At 47.6% G+C, this 16,935-nt stretch overlaps 1 long non-coding RNA gene across 3 annotated transcripts in view; it reads right to left on the reverse strand.

Moving 5' to 3' along the window:
- Nucleotides 1-7,324: 7,324 nt before the first annotated feature.
- The window catches only part of LOC144147127 (uncharacterized), a 442,884-nt gene continuing 433,273 nt past the window's right edge, over nt 7,325-16,935 (reverse strand). For all 3 annotated transcript variants that reach the window (XR_013317829.1, XR_013317828.1, XR_013317827.1), the window contains one exon: nt 7,325-7,827. This is a non-coding gene — a long non-coding RNA (uncharacterized LOC144147127). The remainder of the gene's footprint in view (nt 7,828-16,935) is intronic.

Here is a 16,935-nt window from a genome sequence, read left to right on the forward strand (position 1 = left end):
TAGCACCAAATTTTCGCTCGTGGTTTTCGTGTTCATGCGGTGATGAATGGAAAAAAAGGTAATTAGTTTCCATAGCAGTGCCCGTAAGAGGGGACATAGTCAAAAATTTTGGCGTTGCATGGAGAGCAGAAATTACTGGTGTACCTGTCGTGACGCAAACTATTAAAGCACTGTTGCACCTAATCAATCTCTGCGTGCAAAAAAAATGGCGTGGTTTTTTTTTCTGGTTCATTTTCTTAGCATGCTGCCTTCATGAGTTCACAGCAAGAGCCCTTACGTACACGCCGCACATACGCAGCCCGCAGGACTTTCGCAAATCTTGCGGCTGCATCATTAATACGCACGTTGCAGTTTTACCGCCCGAATTTTAATTGCTATCGAAGAGGTTTCCAGTGAAAGTTTCCGTTTTTCTTTTTCGCTTAAAATGATGACGACTACAAACCCTCCACTATTTTTAGAATGTTTTTTTTTATTCCTCTATCCACTACGCCCCTAGGGCACGCGATTTTCTTATTTATTTTCGAAATAAAATATGGTCTTCAGAGGTTTACTTGGCCTCTCTTCAGGTATATTAGTTACCCAGGAATCTCTCCAGCGCATGCCCAGTAACAACCTCGCTTTGAACGAGTAATAGTAGCAAACAACTCAAGGAAAATTTAGCGTAAGAAAAACCGAGTAATATTTAAGACAGGCGTGGTAAAAGAGAGAGCAGCATTAAAAATACCGGAAAAGAGGCGCTTTCTAGGCCTTGCTTTGGATAGGTGATTAATGGCTTCAATAACTCTAAGCGACAGTTGTAACCAGAACGGTATAGGTAGTACCCTAGTTGTTCACCTTGATTTGATTTTAAAAAAATGCCGGAAACTCGCACTAGAGCGTAAAACTTGAAGGTACGCAAACGCAGCTGTACGCAACCTCCACGATGTTGTGCCAGAGCGCCTGGCCGAAATTTGTTGCACGGAGCGGCGCGCCGGCAGCGGGGCCGATTCACGCCTCGTCCAAACCAGACCAAACCGCCCGCTGCCGACAGGCCCAAACATGCATCTCTGCAGATTCGCCTCTCCTTTTCCGTCGTGGCGGCTCGGACTTATCGTGCATCGGGTGAACGACCGGCAACCGACACGCCGCTATTTGCCTGGAGGCGGCTTCGCAGAGACGGCGACCTGGTCGCCCTCCCTTTCCACATCGGGGCGGCTCGGCTGACGCAACCGCTTCGCCTCTATTCATCGCATTCCAAACTTCGGCCCGCGAGAGTCGTGATTGGAGGGATTCAAACTTCTAGGGGCCGCAACAGACTTCCGGGGATATAAAAACCCGCCCGTAGGCGTTCTGCGGCGACACTTTTCGGAGGCACCGAGTGGAGAGGTGATGTCGCCTTTGTGCGGGCCATGTAACGTTTGCTTACCCTTGCACATACTTTATATAAATGTTGCTTCAACTTTTCTTCGGCTCGAGGACTTCATCGCTCTACTCTGCGCCGCGTCGATAGCGGACGGAGTGAGGCAGCGTCGCTACACCGGTGAATCCGCTGGGAAGGCCAGTAGCAACAGTGGTGACGGCGTCGGGATGAGTGAATTCCAAACATTGGAGACGGCGCTGGAATTCCGAGTCCCAACAACGACAATTACGACGTTTTAAGTCCACGATTGCCACCGATTTGCTTCTCCACTGCCGCAACGACCTTTACTACATCTTTGTCGCTATAACGGCGAAGAAGCAGTTAACAGAAGAAGCGGAACGAACTGACGGAACACGCACACTTAATCTAGGCGCCCACAGGTGGAACGTGTATTCTATCACGTGTTTTGTGACGAGCAGGTGGCGTGATTCCTCTCCCCACAGTCACAGCCGAGTGAGTAAGCCGTTTGACTGTCGGGTACTAACTCACGATCGTAGTCATGCATCAATGAAAAAAGTAGAAAAGAGACAATTGATCACTAATTCGTAGATTGCAGGAATATTATCTTTTTCTGGGAGATTTCGCAGCGAGCGCTCAGAAAAGACATGGATATTGTCATGCGAAGAAATCGCATCAGAAAAAAGGACCACAACGAGAAGAAAAGACTTTCAAAAACAACGGCGAAGAAGTGAGACGAAGGCACGCGGCGCCAAGTTCATCGACACCGGCTACGGTGTTGAGTGTTCGCGACCACGGCACGAGCTCGCGCCGGTCACCGGCCTCGGTGCCGGTGAGAGCGTTTATTCCTCCTCCTCTTGCATGTTCAAAAGGTATCGTGAGGGGAGTTAGCAGGGACTTGAGTCCACTGGAGTTGCTGAACAGCTTTGCAGCTGCAGGTGCCGTCTTAGTATTACGATGCAGCAGAACGGTCAATGACAGGAAGGCACCCACACAATCCGTTATCGTGACTTTCGCGGGTATCTCTTGCCCTTCTGAGATTAAAGCATGGCCTTTGCTGTTTCGGGTGGAACCTCTTCAGCCGCGGCCGTTCCAATGCCACAAATTCTGGAGATACGGCCATAGTACCAGAGGTTGTAAATCAAACTCCCGATGTGTGTCGTGTGTAAAAGCTCATGATGCCTCGGAGTGCGAAGCAGCTGAACCGCGATGTTGCCTTTGTCAGGGATTTCACCCTGCTGATTACTCCAACTGTCCAACTCGTGCCCAGGAAGTCCGTGTGTTGGAAGTTATAGAGAAGAGAAGGTGTTCGCGTGGTGAAGAGGTAGCGGTGGTCAACGAAAGGGCACGCGGTTATGCTAGTGTGGCCTCCCGTCAAGACGCTGTCAGCGAAAAGTAAATTCTCAACATGATGAATACTTCGGTAGTCAACTCCATGACTTCTATTGTACAGCCACTGGTAAGTTCATTGTCCCAATGTATGAGTCAAATGCAAGCTATGACTCAGAAAATGGCAGAGTTCCTGCATATGTTCACGGCGATTTCCTCGGGCTTTTCTCTTCCGCCTGCAGGCATTGCATCATCACTGAATTGTGTCGGCCTAGCAGCAGCCAGCAGCACCATCTTCCCCAACGTCGGCTCATTTGGCCCCATTTCCGCCTACGAATGCACTCCCGGGAGCCCCCAGGGGTTTCGAGCCACCTCCTCATGCACACATGTCATCTCCTTCTGATGACAAGGCGGCAGCCAATGAGGTTAGAAGGACAGTTTCCTTTGCATCCAGATACGCCGTCCGGCCGTGTTGAGGACTCGGACGAGATGGAGGTAGGCCAGTCCTCCCCCCTGGCACAAAAGCGCAGGCTGTCCCCAACCAAGGAGGAGGTCAGTAAAGTTCCCAAACTAAAGAATAATAAAAATACAAAAAATTCGGTGCAATAAAAATACAAAAAAATCGGTACAGTCTACCAATCAGTCTCATGACATACTACAACAGGCCATATCATCGGCGCAGGTTGGCTAACAATGACAAGTATACGAGTACTCATATGGAATTGCCGCCCTGTTTTCTCTGCTTCTCCTGATCCTAATTGGCTTGTGGCTCAATACCACCCTGACGTTATCCTACTTCAAGAAACTTGGCTTTCTCCCCAGAAATGATTTTTTATTCCAAATTTCCGCTCCTTTCGTTTCGACAGGCAAGGTAGAGGTGGAGGGTTATTGATTTTAGCATCGCTAAAATTCTGCCATAGTGCACACATGTCCCTTGTTTCTCTCTCATCTGAGAGTAAAATTCTTGCAGTTGACTTTGAATTGCCAGGAAATGTTTCAGCCTTTCTTGTAAATGCATACCTCCCAAATGGGGTGACATCGACCGGTTCACTGGATGCAGCTTTGGCGGCTTGTAAAAGTCATGTCATATTAGCAGCGGATTTGAATTCTCATCACGTTGACTGGGGCTTCCGTATTATGCTCGCGGAAGGCGCTTATGGGATTGGGCTAGCGACCACTCTCTCTTCTGTATGAACTCTAGAGTTGCTACATACCTACGCGGCCAAAGTAAGTCGGCATTAGACTTGGCGTTTGCAGAACCGGGTCTGGTTTCTGCTTGGTCTACGGTAGACTGTGCAACATCTAGCGACCATCTGCCCGTGGTTTTTCATATCAGTGTAAGGAAAAACATTATCCGTAGGGCACACTCCTTCATAAATATGCCTCGGTATGGAAACCTTATGCGTTCAACCCTGCTTTCGATACCCACTCAAGATAATGAATGTCGCGCCAAGGAGCTAGTATCATTGATACAGGGTTCGGCCACGCGAGCTAAATTTACTATTACTTCGGTGCAAGGGAAGCCTTGCAGTCCATGGTGGAATGATGAATGTACGAGGGACTACCGTCGAAGAAAAGCAGCTTGGAAAAAATTGCGGTATAATCAGTGTCCTAATAATTGGAGCAACTTTAAGTATTTTCGCGCTGTGTGTTGTGTGTTGTTCAGTGAGTCACCTGAAGACCTCCTGCATATTGTCAACCACTTTTTGTGTGCCTCCTGGATCCCTTTGGATAGGCCTCTGTCTAAAGTTATCCCCTTGCCTAAGAAACCCGGATTAGGATATTCATTGGATAACATAAGACCGATAAGCTTAACGTCTAATCTTGTCAACATTATTCAAACAATTTTATTGGCCAGAATTGAGAAGTTTTAGAATAGGCGCGTGAGATCATCGAAGCTATGGAAATTGAAGAGGGCGCCGACGATTGTATCAGTACTGCGTCGGTTTCGCTAACCGATAAAGAAAAACTATTTCTGCGCAATGTTGCTCCGGGACCACGTGGCTAGAGGGTATAAGTGTACAAGGGGAGGCGTAATAAAATTCAGTTGGTAGTAAGTCAGCGCCTGTGCTTCGTTTCTTGTCATTGTCTGCGTACCCAGTTAAAGTTAGGCTGACCAGTATTAATTCAAGAAATTTTTAACCATTTCTAACAGATTGAGCCCACGGCAGGTGGGCTTCAGGCCAGGCTGCTCGATATGGTCGGCCCATATAGACCTAGAGAGCCGCCTTCATCTGGCTCGTCGTTCTAAAGAGGTCGCAGCACTGGTGACATTGGATGACGCCAAAGAGTACGATTGCTTGGAACAGGGCATACTTTTAGAAAAGATGGTGCGATGATCTTTCCCAGAATATATTATTTCCTGGGTCAGGTTGTTTTTAACAGGCCGCAAATTATTGCCCAGCACGCAGTCACCTCCTCGAGTTACAGTCAAAAGCGAGGCCTACCACAAGGATCCGCCCTGTCTCCGGTGTTATTTAATGTATTGCTTAGCGAGGTTCTCGTTATTGCGGGAATTCAATCATATTTGTATGCTGATGATTTAGCCTTTTTTGCATCGTCAAGGAATATACATTATTTGCTTCAGTCCCTGCAGCTGTACCTCTCGACCTTAGGATCGTGGCTAGACGGGCTCTGCCTATCCTTCAACGTCGGAAAGTGTGCCCTCTTGGCATTCCCGGTTCAAGACCCTGTTTCCATTTGTCTGACATACCGACAGAAAATAATACCACAAGTTACTTCCCTGAATATCTAGGAGTGATATATGAAAGCAATCTAAATTGGCGTCCTCATATTGATTATACTGCGTCCAAAGCGGGGAGGGCGGTCTCACTGTTAAAACGATTTTGCAACAAGTCGGGTATGCGTAGAGACATTCTCCTCATGCTCTACCGCCTGTACGTTCGACCTATTCTAGAATTTGGATACATCCTTTTTTCAAGTTATCCGTTTTATAGGCTACGTCCATTGATTACACTAGAACGACAAGCTTTGCGCTTGTGTTAGGGTTTACCGAAGTACGTCCCTATTCGGGTATTGTACTGGGAGGCTCGCATTCTTCGCTTGATTCCCGGATTCAAAGTGTTGACAGTAAAAGCATACGTTCGTGTCATAGAATTGCCTATTTTAACGTTGCAAATGGTCTTCGTTCACTCCCAATCGCCTTTTTTTCCCTCAGCCATGGCCCAGGTACAAACGCCCGCAGGTGGTGTTTGTAGTCTCTGTTAGCCCCATTAAACATCAACATTCTTTCGATTCCTTCCTTTGAACCTCGAAATCCACTGGTGGAAATTGATTTGAAAATATTTTCCCCTCCAATTCCAAATATTAGCCGGAGAAGACTATATCTGGTCTTCTAATCACCCATTTAGAGAAGTTTCCCACCCATGTGGTTGTGGCCACAGATGCGTCTGTTCAGGAAAGAAAGGCTGGTATTGGTATCTTTTCACTTGCACTTGACTGGGCATTTTCTTGCGTCTACCCAATTTCACAACAATATTCTTGGCAGAATTTTTGGCGATTGCCCTTGCTATTAGAAAACTCAATGAAGACAACTCGAAAGTGATTATTGTGACGGACTCGCTTTCAGTCTGCTCCACCCTATCTACTCCAAGCTTTACCCCTCTAAGCCGGACGCTCTCGATGCTCCTACCACCTTATGTACAATAAATCCGCCTGGTCTGGGTTCCAGGACACAGGGGTATCCACCCTAATGAAACCGCTGATTATCTGGCAGGTGTGGCATTGAATGGACCGCTGGTTGATGCTGTGCCCCCCCATAGCCCAAGTTGTTGCATCCCGGTTTCGCAGGTATAGCTCGCTGGACAGCCTGCCCCCAGACAGTATCTGTGGCTGCGCCGAAATTGAGAACCTCCGGTATGCGTGGAAAAGTGATGTTATGCAGTCGCGATTGTGCGATGTCACATTGACCACCTTTCGCTGCCGAGTGCACAATTTGAATTTCTACCTTCACCGCGCACGCATAGCGCCTTCGGCCCAATGCGAGTTTTGTCAAGAGTAGGAGACAATCGAACATTTCCTGCTGTCTTGCCGGCGGTTCTCCTCTCTCCGAAATAGATTCCTGGAGGTTCCCCTACGGCGCCTGGGTCTTTCCTTGTCTGTGTCGAATTTACTGTCATTTGGGGCATCGGGTTTAGGTTTCTGCCACGGGGATGTTTGTCGCACCCTTCACGCTTTTATTTCACAATCCGGTCGCCTACCCTGTTAAAACACATTTCGTACTTTCTTTTTCTGGTACGTGTAGAATCGGTGTTTACTTCAGTAGGTTATAGTTTTTTTTTCTTGGATTCTCAAAATTGTCAACATCACTTCCCTCACATCCTCCACAGCTCTATTTCACCCTTAGTTTGAATTCTTAACCAGTTTACCCAATCTGACTTGGCCAATCCCCCAGAGTGGGTACGCGCCATTGATTTTTGGTACCAACCGACCAGACTCGGGGCGGCTTATACAAAGTCGTTTTTGTACCGAATTCACTGTGCAACCTCACCATCCTGCGCATGCGGAGCGCCCGAGGAAGATGTTTCCCACGTGATGCTAGACTGCCCATTATACTCACGGCAAAGACGTGAACTTTTACACAAACTCCCATTAGAGAACCGTCGTGTGGTGTGTTTAGAATCTTTACTAGGACCATGGCCTGATGCGGGGCTTCAAAATAAGGTTGTTCGTGCCCTGAATGTGTTTTTTACCTCAACAGGAATAGTGACAAAGTATTAGGTGACATATTAGATTTTTGTCGTGACTCAGTGACCACCAACCCAGGAGGACATTTTACAGACAACTTTTAGTACTCACGAAAGTGTGGTGCACAGTGGAATAGTATAGCCGGGTCTACGACCCTGTATTGGTGAAATGGAGTAGCCGGGAGCAGATCCGCTTCCAACCTCTCCACTCAATAAACCAGTTAAACCACCACCACCACCAACCATCCAAATGAGAAGCTGCCAGCGACAGCGGCCGGCGTCAGGAAAGGGATTTGAGTAGAACAGCGAGGGAGTCGGAGTGTGGAGCGTGACCCGGATGTACGGCGGTCGGTCGACGGACCCGTGCTGTGCCCCAAGAGGTCCTCCACAACCGCAACCTCCAGAACTTCTCGTCCGCAAGGAAGTCGTCTCGCCCTGCGTCGGTGACAGAAAGCGATGCCCCGAGACAGCTGCGTTGGCCACTCTGCAACGGGAGCTGGGAGCGCACTCGACCACCACGGCCACAACATCAGCTGGACCTTGCAACACCGCAACACCACGGCTCTGCTTCTCAGACGTATGGGACAACCCCCTTCCGACAGCGAACACGTACTGTGACTTTTTCCGTTCCCCGGCTTTGACTGTTTCGCGGTTGTTACAACCCGTTACGGTTTTCTACACCGCATTCTCGTTCTCTACTGTTCCCTGTTCTCAAGCTCTTTAGTGTTCCCATTGTTGTATAGTTTGTCTCTGTTAGTTGTTTGTGTACTTATTTGAGTTTCGGGTAGAACATAAACTAGTCTCGTTCACTCAGTTTCTTCTATTTATTATTGTTAAAAACTTGACAATATAACGCCTTTTTCAATCCGTTTTTTGCCAATCGGCTATCCTGGTGAACCACCCTACGACAAGTTTGCGTAGATTGGTTTTTACAGTCTGTGGCGATATCGCTTATGTAATAGGCATGCTGAGCCACCGAGATAAAAAAAAGTAACATTTCTAAGAAACTGTGGCCTTTGTACATAGCGTGTATAATCCACTTGACCAACCTCTTTACTGGTTCCCTCTTTTGAATATTTATGTGTGTTGTTTGCCTGAATTTTGATGTATTTGTGCTTGTCCTAACTTCGGTGTATTCTTTCGTTTGCTTGACTTTGTAGTACTCGTAGTGTCCCGCTTGAGCGTATTCTCCCATGTAAGAAAGAAAAAAAAAGAACGGTCGTAGTTAAGTGAGTAAGGCGACTAACTCCGTTTATCTACAAGACACAGGTTCTAATCCTGCCGGGGCCGATTGTTTCTTTTCTTGTTACCACGTTTTGTGAAACGCCGGAATAAACAAATTCCTAAACAGCTTCGCTCGTAATTATTTCACGTTTTCTATTTTATTACTTACAGTAGTTGCCTAAAGGCCTTAGGTGTACCGTTGAAAGGAGGTAAAGAGACAAACACAATCTAGCAAAAATCCGACGTAAAAATTGTTTGGGTTTTATTGAACGGATACTGAATTTGTCACTCATGGACATTCGGCCGCAGTCTTAACAAAAATGTTGGGAAGCGGGCCTGGAGGCCTCCACCTCCTCGAAGAGATAGTCACCGGGTGTCTTGTAATTGATTGCGCGTCGGGTCGGTGTGAGGGATTCGCATGTGCCCGATCGAGGCACAGAAAGCGCGCTCATTACCGGGCGTTCCTACGCTTGTGGCTCGCGGAGGCGGCCTCGCGCGCCCCAACATTGCGTTCCATGTTTCTTATCGGGGGAATCCTGAAACGCAATAACCATGCAATACCCATAATATCTCAGATATCCATTCCCGACGTTTCAGCATGGTCAGCTTCAAAGCGCGCGCCAGTGCTCTTAACATTTCTTTTTTCAGATCGCACGTGTATGTGTTATACTGGCAAGCCGCGGAACCTGAATCGAGAAATAAATTAGGGCGCAGGCACTACAAGGAACGGGCACAAGAAAGTCACAGAAACTCTGACAATCGTTTGCTTAAGCGTAACCACTCCCGCGCCGCTTCTCCGCTTCGGGAATCTTACGTGTTATTTTTGTTTGTTTGTTTGCATTAAATGAACACGTCGAACGCGAGAACGGTTTTTGCTTTGGTTTTTCTTTCAGTAATCGTGTGATGGGGCTGGACAGACAGACCTTCGTGATTTCGTGAGTTCGTCTTCAGTTTATTTATCATTGTTTTGCTTTTGAGGCTCTGTATTGCGTACATCTTTGAGATTTTGTTACTTGGTTTTGGTTTTTGTTTGCATTTGGGTATGTTTTGATAATAGCGTGAGGGCCCCAGATAAGGTAGACCTTCCTGAATTTGTTGCTCATTTTCAGTTGCCGTCATTTATGCTTTTTTAACACTAGAGTAAAGGTGCTGGATAAAGGTAGACTTTTACGATTTTACGGTTTCGTTAAATGCATTTAGAGGTATTTACTTTTACGTTTCCAGCAATTAATCATGCTTGGGAGATTTGCGTATCAATAGCCACATCAAAGGGCTGTTTGTTTGTTCGTTATATATTTGTCCTTTTTCTTTGAGTGCACGATAACCTATTATTATTATTATTATTACTCCTGCTACTAATGTTACTACTGCGAAAGAACGTTTGAGATCCACCTAAATGCAGCCGCATATAGCTGCAAAGGAAAGCTGTATAGCTTTCTCAGAAACTTCGCAGTTGAAGAGAAATTCGTCCTGGATCCTGGACCAGGACGAATTGTTTTTCAACTGCGAAGTTTCTGGGAAAGCTGCACAGCTTCCCCTTGAATCCGTATGGCTGCATTTAGGTGAATATCAAACGTTCCTTCGAAGACACTTACTTCACCTAGGGGATTTCCCCCAAGTCTGGTCAATTGCTACTACAACCACAACTACTAGTACTGCTGCTGCTACAACTGACAGAGATTGAGATTTACACTTTTATAATGGTTGAAGGCCTCAGCGACTGCGCTCTATTGTGGAGACACACGGCATTACGCTGTTCGCTTTACTCGACAAACTTTCTGACGCCTTATAACCTGTACATGCGCTCTGGTTACATGTCCACCAGTGGCGAGGCCAGAAATAATTTTCAGGGGTGTTATACGATGCCGAAAGAAAAGAGACTTCTGTAATGATAAAATATCCCCCACCTTTCTTTTTTTAAATATCACCTGAGAATATTTTGGGGGTGTTCTGACAACGAAACACCCTGGCTACGCCCCTGATTCTCAGACAGCATCACACACCCAGGAAAGTGTATTGAACGATTGGACAACGCTTTTAAGCCCAAACTTTTTCCCAGTCCGATCCCACAGTAGACAAATAAGGTTCGTTTCTCCCTTATTCATGTTCACGATACAAATTTACGAATGGCGCTCCTGGAAGGAATGTGCATCAGATTGTCTCATAGTGCTTTTTTGTGCTTTGTCTCTAATGCGCGTAGTGTGCAGCACTCGGTGCTTGTCTCGGCGTCATGGTTGCCGCTGAAAGGCAAGCTCGTGCAGCCCGTCGGGTGTCGCGGCCGAGTGGTTAATATACGACCGTCCCTTGGGAGCCTTCTCCGCCGCAGTTCAGACAGATAGCGGAGGAGAAGTGATTACGAGCAGGGGGAGGAGGGTGGGCGTCAGCTCTTTCATTGGACGAGCTTCGGCCAGCGTGCGTGTACTTAGTGATTTGCGACCTCGCTTCCTGGCCCGTCTTTTTTTCCTCTTGGTATTACCGTTTTCTGCTACACTCACCCTATCCGTGGGAGACCTTTAGGGGCCCGTATAGCGTGAGCTCCGGGCCTCTGTCGGCGGCGGTAGCGTTGCACAACTGCCGGGCCAACCCGCCCGTTATGCCGCTGCATCCGATACGCCGGCTCACTTCGATTGCACCATTCACTAACAAGATAGGAAAAATCGAAGCGAATCGTGTCGAGGCATAGGAAAGAGGTTGTACTTGAGCCTTAACTACGCAATAATATCAAACCTTGCACGTACGTTTCCTCGTTTTCCTAGGTGTTTGAAGTCGGGACTAGGATTGTAGGTAACTACTGGTTATTTTGGATGCAGCCTAATGGCCGACGTAAAACACTGCTGGTTTTCCCGTCTCTGGTCCTTATTCCGCCGCTACGCCCGCCCTTAACGCCCCCTAAAGAAAATGAACCGGACAAGTACGTCTTGCAACTGAGTCCTAGCCCCGCGAGCATGACGACCTCCTATCTGTCCATTAGAACGTCCGGCCACCATTGGGACTCCGTGTATTAAGGAGCAATGTAGATACCCAGCTGATTACACTGCTTATCGGCAGGGAATGAAGAAAGCTTCCATCGCTCTGATGAAGCATGACGTTTCGTCCCGATAGTCACTAAGGTCACTAGTTTCACAGGAAGAAACATGTAATTTCTCAATAGTGCAATAGTAGCAAAGTTGCATCGGGACCGAAAAGTGGCAGGCTAGAATCACACTTTGCTTAATTTGTCTTTCTATATGTAAAACGTATGCGTGAGAACAATGGGTTGTTTTTGTCACAATCGGGTGTGGCGCAATTGCGACATGAAATTCGGCCAATACAACAGATTCTATGCTATGAAAATTTGCACGCATCGCTTCGATGACAGGATATTTCAAAAGCAAACCATAAGTGCTCTCTGTTGCGCATTGCAAGAGTAGTTTTGTCATTCTTCTCCACCGGAGTCAAGGTAACCTCACATTATCGCTTCCCTTGCGCGAAGAGGCATGTTCAAACTCGTCTTTCGGGGTGAGGCCGCAAACGTACGAACACAATTATTTCCCAACTTCTACGTCCCCTTTTCCAGCGTGAAACGTCTAAGTGCTATAAAATGTGCACACCAGAAGAGTAGCATACTCAGCCTTAGGAGACTAGTCCTAAACAAACGTACGGCATCTGCCACTCGAAGCGGCAACGTGTTCGCTGGTAGTGATGGCGCTGCCGGAAGCGACGCTTTTCGGTGGTGCACGATTTCTTCCGTAAGTCTATCATCCGGGCGCTCTCGCTGCGCGTCGAGGTTGGCGTGGGCTTTCCAGCGGCGTGTGATTCTTTACGGGCCGCTGGTTTGCGCCGACGATTACGAGTGCAGAGAAGAGGCAGTCTTGTTTGTTCCTCCCTGGGAAAAGCGATCCGCACGAGCTGCGGGTACCCCCTGTGGCCTTTAGCAAACGGCCCCGACACCAGGCGACGCTGCTTCGTTTCTCGAAAGCACTCTTATTCCGCTAGTACGGCTTCTGCCGCCTCACCACGGAGAATGCACACAGCTTGTACAAGCATAAAGCTTCATACTGAGATGTACTAGAGGGAAATGCAGCGCCAGTGAAAATTCGCATCAGAACTGGGGTGTTTCAAGGGTTCTGGTGGGAAAGTTTCAAGTTCGTGCGTGAATTGCGGGCTTGGGAAAAGTGTACTTCTACATGCCTTCAAAGCGTTGTACGGGTCTCCGGCTTTTCTGGGACAAATAAATGCTCAACAGGGTTAGAACTTTCCGTGTATGGGGAGGTCAGGGATCTGGACCTGCATAGTTTGAAAGTTGCATATTAAGACAACCTTTCGGCGAAGCTTACCAAACGTGATTTCTCGTTCCTTTTAAAGGAGCTATGTGAAACACCTAGAATACCCGCCTTAAAATTTGGCTGGATTGAAATAAAAATTCAGGGAAGCTTGCACTCCCGTGCAAGTTTTGAATGGTGGAACTGTTGTAGGGGATCATTGCTGGACACACAGTTAAATTTCAGTATCAATGTTTATTTGCATAGTTGCGGTTTTAGTAATCGTCATCAAATGCATCGAATGGTCTTTGTCCTCTTCGCGGCGAGTGCTGGATGCAAGTCATCCTCACCATTATAGACTTCCGCTCTAAGGAGCGGTGGCAGGATCTGCAAGTTGTCTCGGGAAGGATTGGCAGACTCGTGGCCATGTCCCCAGTTATCCATAATGGCTTCTAGAGAATGCGTCCCCCGCGGCGACCTCTCCCAAACGGGGTGTATTTTCCTCGTTAGCATTAGCTCTGAAGATTTTCTTGTTTCTTTACATGCACGGAAGCGCTTGAAAGCAGCGCTGCAGCTTTTTTTATTTTTTTTTGCTAAAGTCACTGCGAGAGCCGGGGATTCGGCGGCCGGTGCGAGGCACGCGCTCACGAGCACTCGGAATTTTCTCGCTCGTCGGCGTTTTTGTCAGATTTTTTTTTATTTGAAATTAGCTATAAATGTTGGGCACATAATAAGTGCTGCAGGGGCTTAGTTTTATGCGGGTGAGTTATTTACTGGTTCTGAGAAAAAAATAATAACGGGATGGTTTGAACACGTTAAACTCACCTTTTACTTTTTTCTTGGGGAACCAAGTGCTGCACAGAGTTTAAACTTGACAACAATTGGGAGAATGTATGGAAAGAAGGCCCTGAACGTTTCCGAAGTGTGTCTATACTCATTTCCGCTGAAACGTATTGAGTGTTGACTACGGTTTGCGGAAAATTACTAAATTAATGTTTTCGCACTGTTCAGGGGCCCGGTACGAAAGGCGTTCTGTGTATGCCTGCCGCCCTCAAACAACTCAACGCGTTAAGTTAAAGTGTGCAACAGCATGAAATGCACGGCCAAATCAAATGAGATGACCAAGTGAGCTTTGAGAAAGTAACGAATACTAATACAAGCGGTCAGAAATGTACTGCACGGATGTTTTACAAAGCGCGTCGATTGTTTTTCTGTAGTTGGGGGAGGACGCAATGTGACCGCGAATTTTAATTTGCCAGGTATGGTGGCCATATAACGGGGTATCTACGTGTAAATTTTAAGTGCGTGGGCTAAGGTCAAAGCCTTTACGGCAAGGCAAAGTCGCAGACAAGTAGAAAGTAATCTGGTCATGCTTTCAATCTGCCCACTCACAGTTCTCACAAGCGCAGTCAGTGCTAATGTCCTATGACGATGACACGGGCCGTCACAAGGGGATGTCCGACTCATATGGACGCACTCGAGGGATGAATAAATCTTTAGGCGCGCCGCCTATAAGGCACGTAAGAAGCTTTAGGTATCTCCTTCATTTTTTTATCGCAAAGAAGAAAACCAGTGTGCCTAGGGTAGTGCAGCAAAAGGAAAGTATACGCACATCTGGGCTGAAACGACCAGCTCTTTTCCCATCTGTCACCCAAAAGGAAGCGCAAGATGCTCGCGAAAACACTAGGTGTCTCTCAGGGTAGCCGCTCGCGCAAAATTGATGTGTATCAGAGGGAGACTCGAGACAGGTGTTTGGTAATAAGACGCCACGATGCGCTCGGTGATTAAATGTGTCGAGTAGCGATGATCACGGCCTTACTGAGGACACCAGAGGCAGTGACGAAGGGAAACAAACAGGGCATAGGCCATTCCGTAGAAAAGTTGAAATCACGGGATGAAACGTACCCCCTCCGATGGAGGCTACCCTTTCTTCCACCCTCCTGCTATTTAGTTCTCGCTCCGAGTGTTCGCACCCGCCATGCTCATTCATCTTACTCTACTTGTGAAATGGCCTCCGGGATGTACCTTCCTCAAGGTTCCATGCAATTTTAAAGGGCTGTTTGTTTTTAAGGGAAGGGTGGCCTTCTTCCTGTGTCTGTAAACATATTTTACATCCTTTTCTAGGGTTTGTGCTTTCGCAGAAACCAACAAGGGGGAAATAAAGCGGAAACCTAAACAGAGTCGGATATTCATTTATTTCCGCCGGGCTTACGGGCGCACGTAGACGGCGCGTTATTGGAGTTTGGTTTCATATGACGCCTCTAAGAAAGTGTGCTGTCATAGCAGTTTCGTACGTGTGGCGCGGAGCTTCTTCGCCCTTGCGCCTATTCAGGTTGATGTAACGGGACCCAGATTGCCGCAAGCCCCCAAAGTAGCCGTAGGTCGGCTTCTCCATAACTCTCCCAAACAACACATCAGCGTCACCAAATGCGTGATGCGGGAATGACAAGGCCCAGCATTCAATTTGAGGGAAAAACAGAATCTGCGCAAGGACAACAGCGAATGCTTTGCGTGCGAGGGCGAAAAACGCTGAGGGAAAACTCGAGGAAAACGGCGCATACAGCCTACCTAAGGGCGCTGTCTGTTTTTCGTTGGCCATCGATCCACCAGTGGACGGGCGGGTCGAGGCCTGCTTTCTTTTGCCCTTACCTGACGTGCACGTGTTACTCTTAGTTGAGACCCACCTTAACTTTTTTCTTATCCTTGATCACCTTCATGTCGTGGCGGGTTCATACGATTTTGTATTCACGAAGGGACCTGAAGCAGCTTTATTAGGTAGAAGCGATGGAGAAAGGGCAAGGCTTCTTTATGGAAGCATGCTGTCAAAAGTTGTTGTATTTAATTTCATTTCTGTTCTTTTTGCTTTTTTAGGGCCGGCGGGCTTGACAGCCTCCAGGTTACATTTCGTGTCACCTGCGTATTCATACCGAAAGCCCATTACATACCCTTGGCTATGTGTCTCTGGCCCTTAAGTGGGCTAACCTTACCGTTCAAGAGAGCCGGCTGGCATGCATAAGTGGGTAGCTAACCATGCGAGGGATACAATACATTACGCAGTCAACTGATGTGCCGAAGCAATTCAGCATTGATTTTGTTCACCCAGTCGGTGTGTGTTCGCTCACTGGGTTGGTGATGTGTAATGTGCGCGCCACATGTGCGCCTGATCTGTTTCCCATTTCCAGAGCAAGGCTGAGAATATATGCATGCAGAAAAAAATCAGGGAAGCTTGCTGTTGTAGGTCATCATTGACGGACATAAAGTTGACTTTTAGTATCGTTGTCGCGTCGGCTGAATGGAATTTCAATGACGCTACGTTGAGCAAGGTCATAGTAAGCTCGTCGTTTTGGTTGGCGTTTCCGTACGCAATTCTGCAAGCGCGACTCTTCGTCTGTAGCAGATGCTTTGCGCGCCGAGCCTCTCGAAGCGGCCTCTTCCTCAGCCGCGCGAACTATCCGCATGGGCCGGGCCATGTGGAGTGTTTGATCACCTAGAGCAGCTTCGACATGCAAGTCGCGGCTCTTCTACTACACGGAGCGCAGATGCGCACGGCAACACGAGGACGAACGAACAAGGGGCGTACGCTGCTACGTGTCTTTCTCTTTCCCAGCAGCTGCTGCCACGATACGGCAAACGCTGGAATTTTTTGTGGCCAGCGTAGGCCGATCTGCCTAGGTGGGTGTGCTTGGCCAACGCCGGCTTGGCTTAACGAACGCGCGCTCGAAGCATGCGGCGAACGCTGGAGTTTTTGTTTGTTTGTTTGCCAATATTGGGCAATCTTCCTGAAAGGGTATGCTTAGATTGACAAACGTGCGCTCGAGGCACGCGTAGACGAGCACTCAGCATTTTCTTGGCATTTTTAAGGCCGTGTCCACATTTCCATCCGACGGCATTATAAGCACTCCACTACATCGACGTACACAAGCGTTTTGTAATAAAATTGCCGCGTCTTACACCACATCACTCTAGATAACGTAAAGTTAGGCAACCTAACCTAAAAATAAGATAACATGACCTAATGCACACAAAGAAATCATTTAAAACACCACAACGATCCTAAGGCTTAAAAATTAAAGTTCAA

Source organism: Haemaphysalis longicornis, unplaced genomic scaffold (genome assembly GCF_048455015.1).
Source record: "Haemaphysalis longicornis isolate Haplotype H1 unplaced genomic scaffold, Haemaphysalis longicornis Haplotype H1 scaffold_7, whole genome shotgun sequence".
In the NCBI taxonomy this organism is placed as follows: domain Eukaryota; kingdom Metazoa; phylum Arthropoda; class Arachnida; order Ixodida; family Ixodidae; genus Haemaphysalis; species Haemaphysalis longicornis.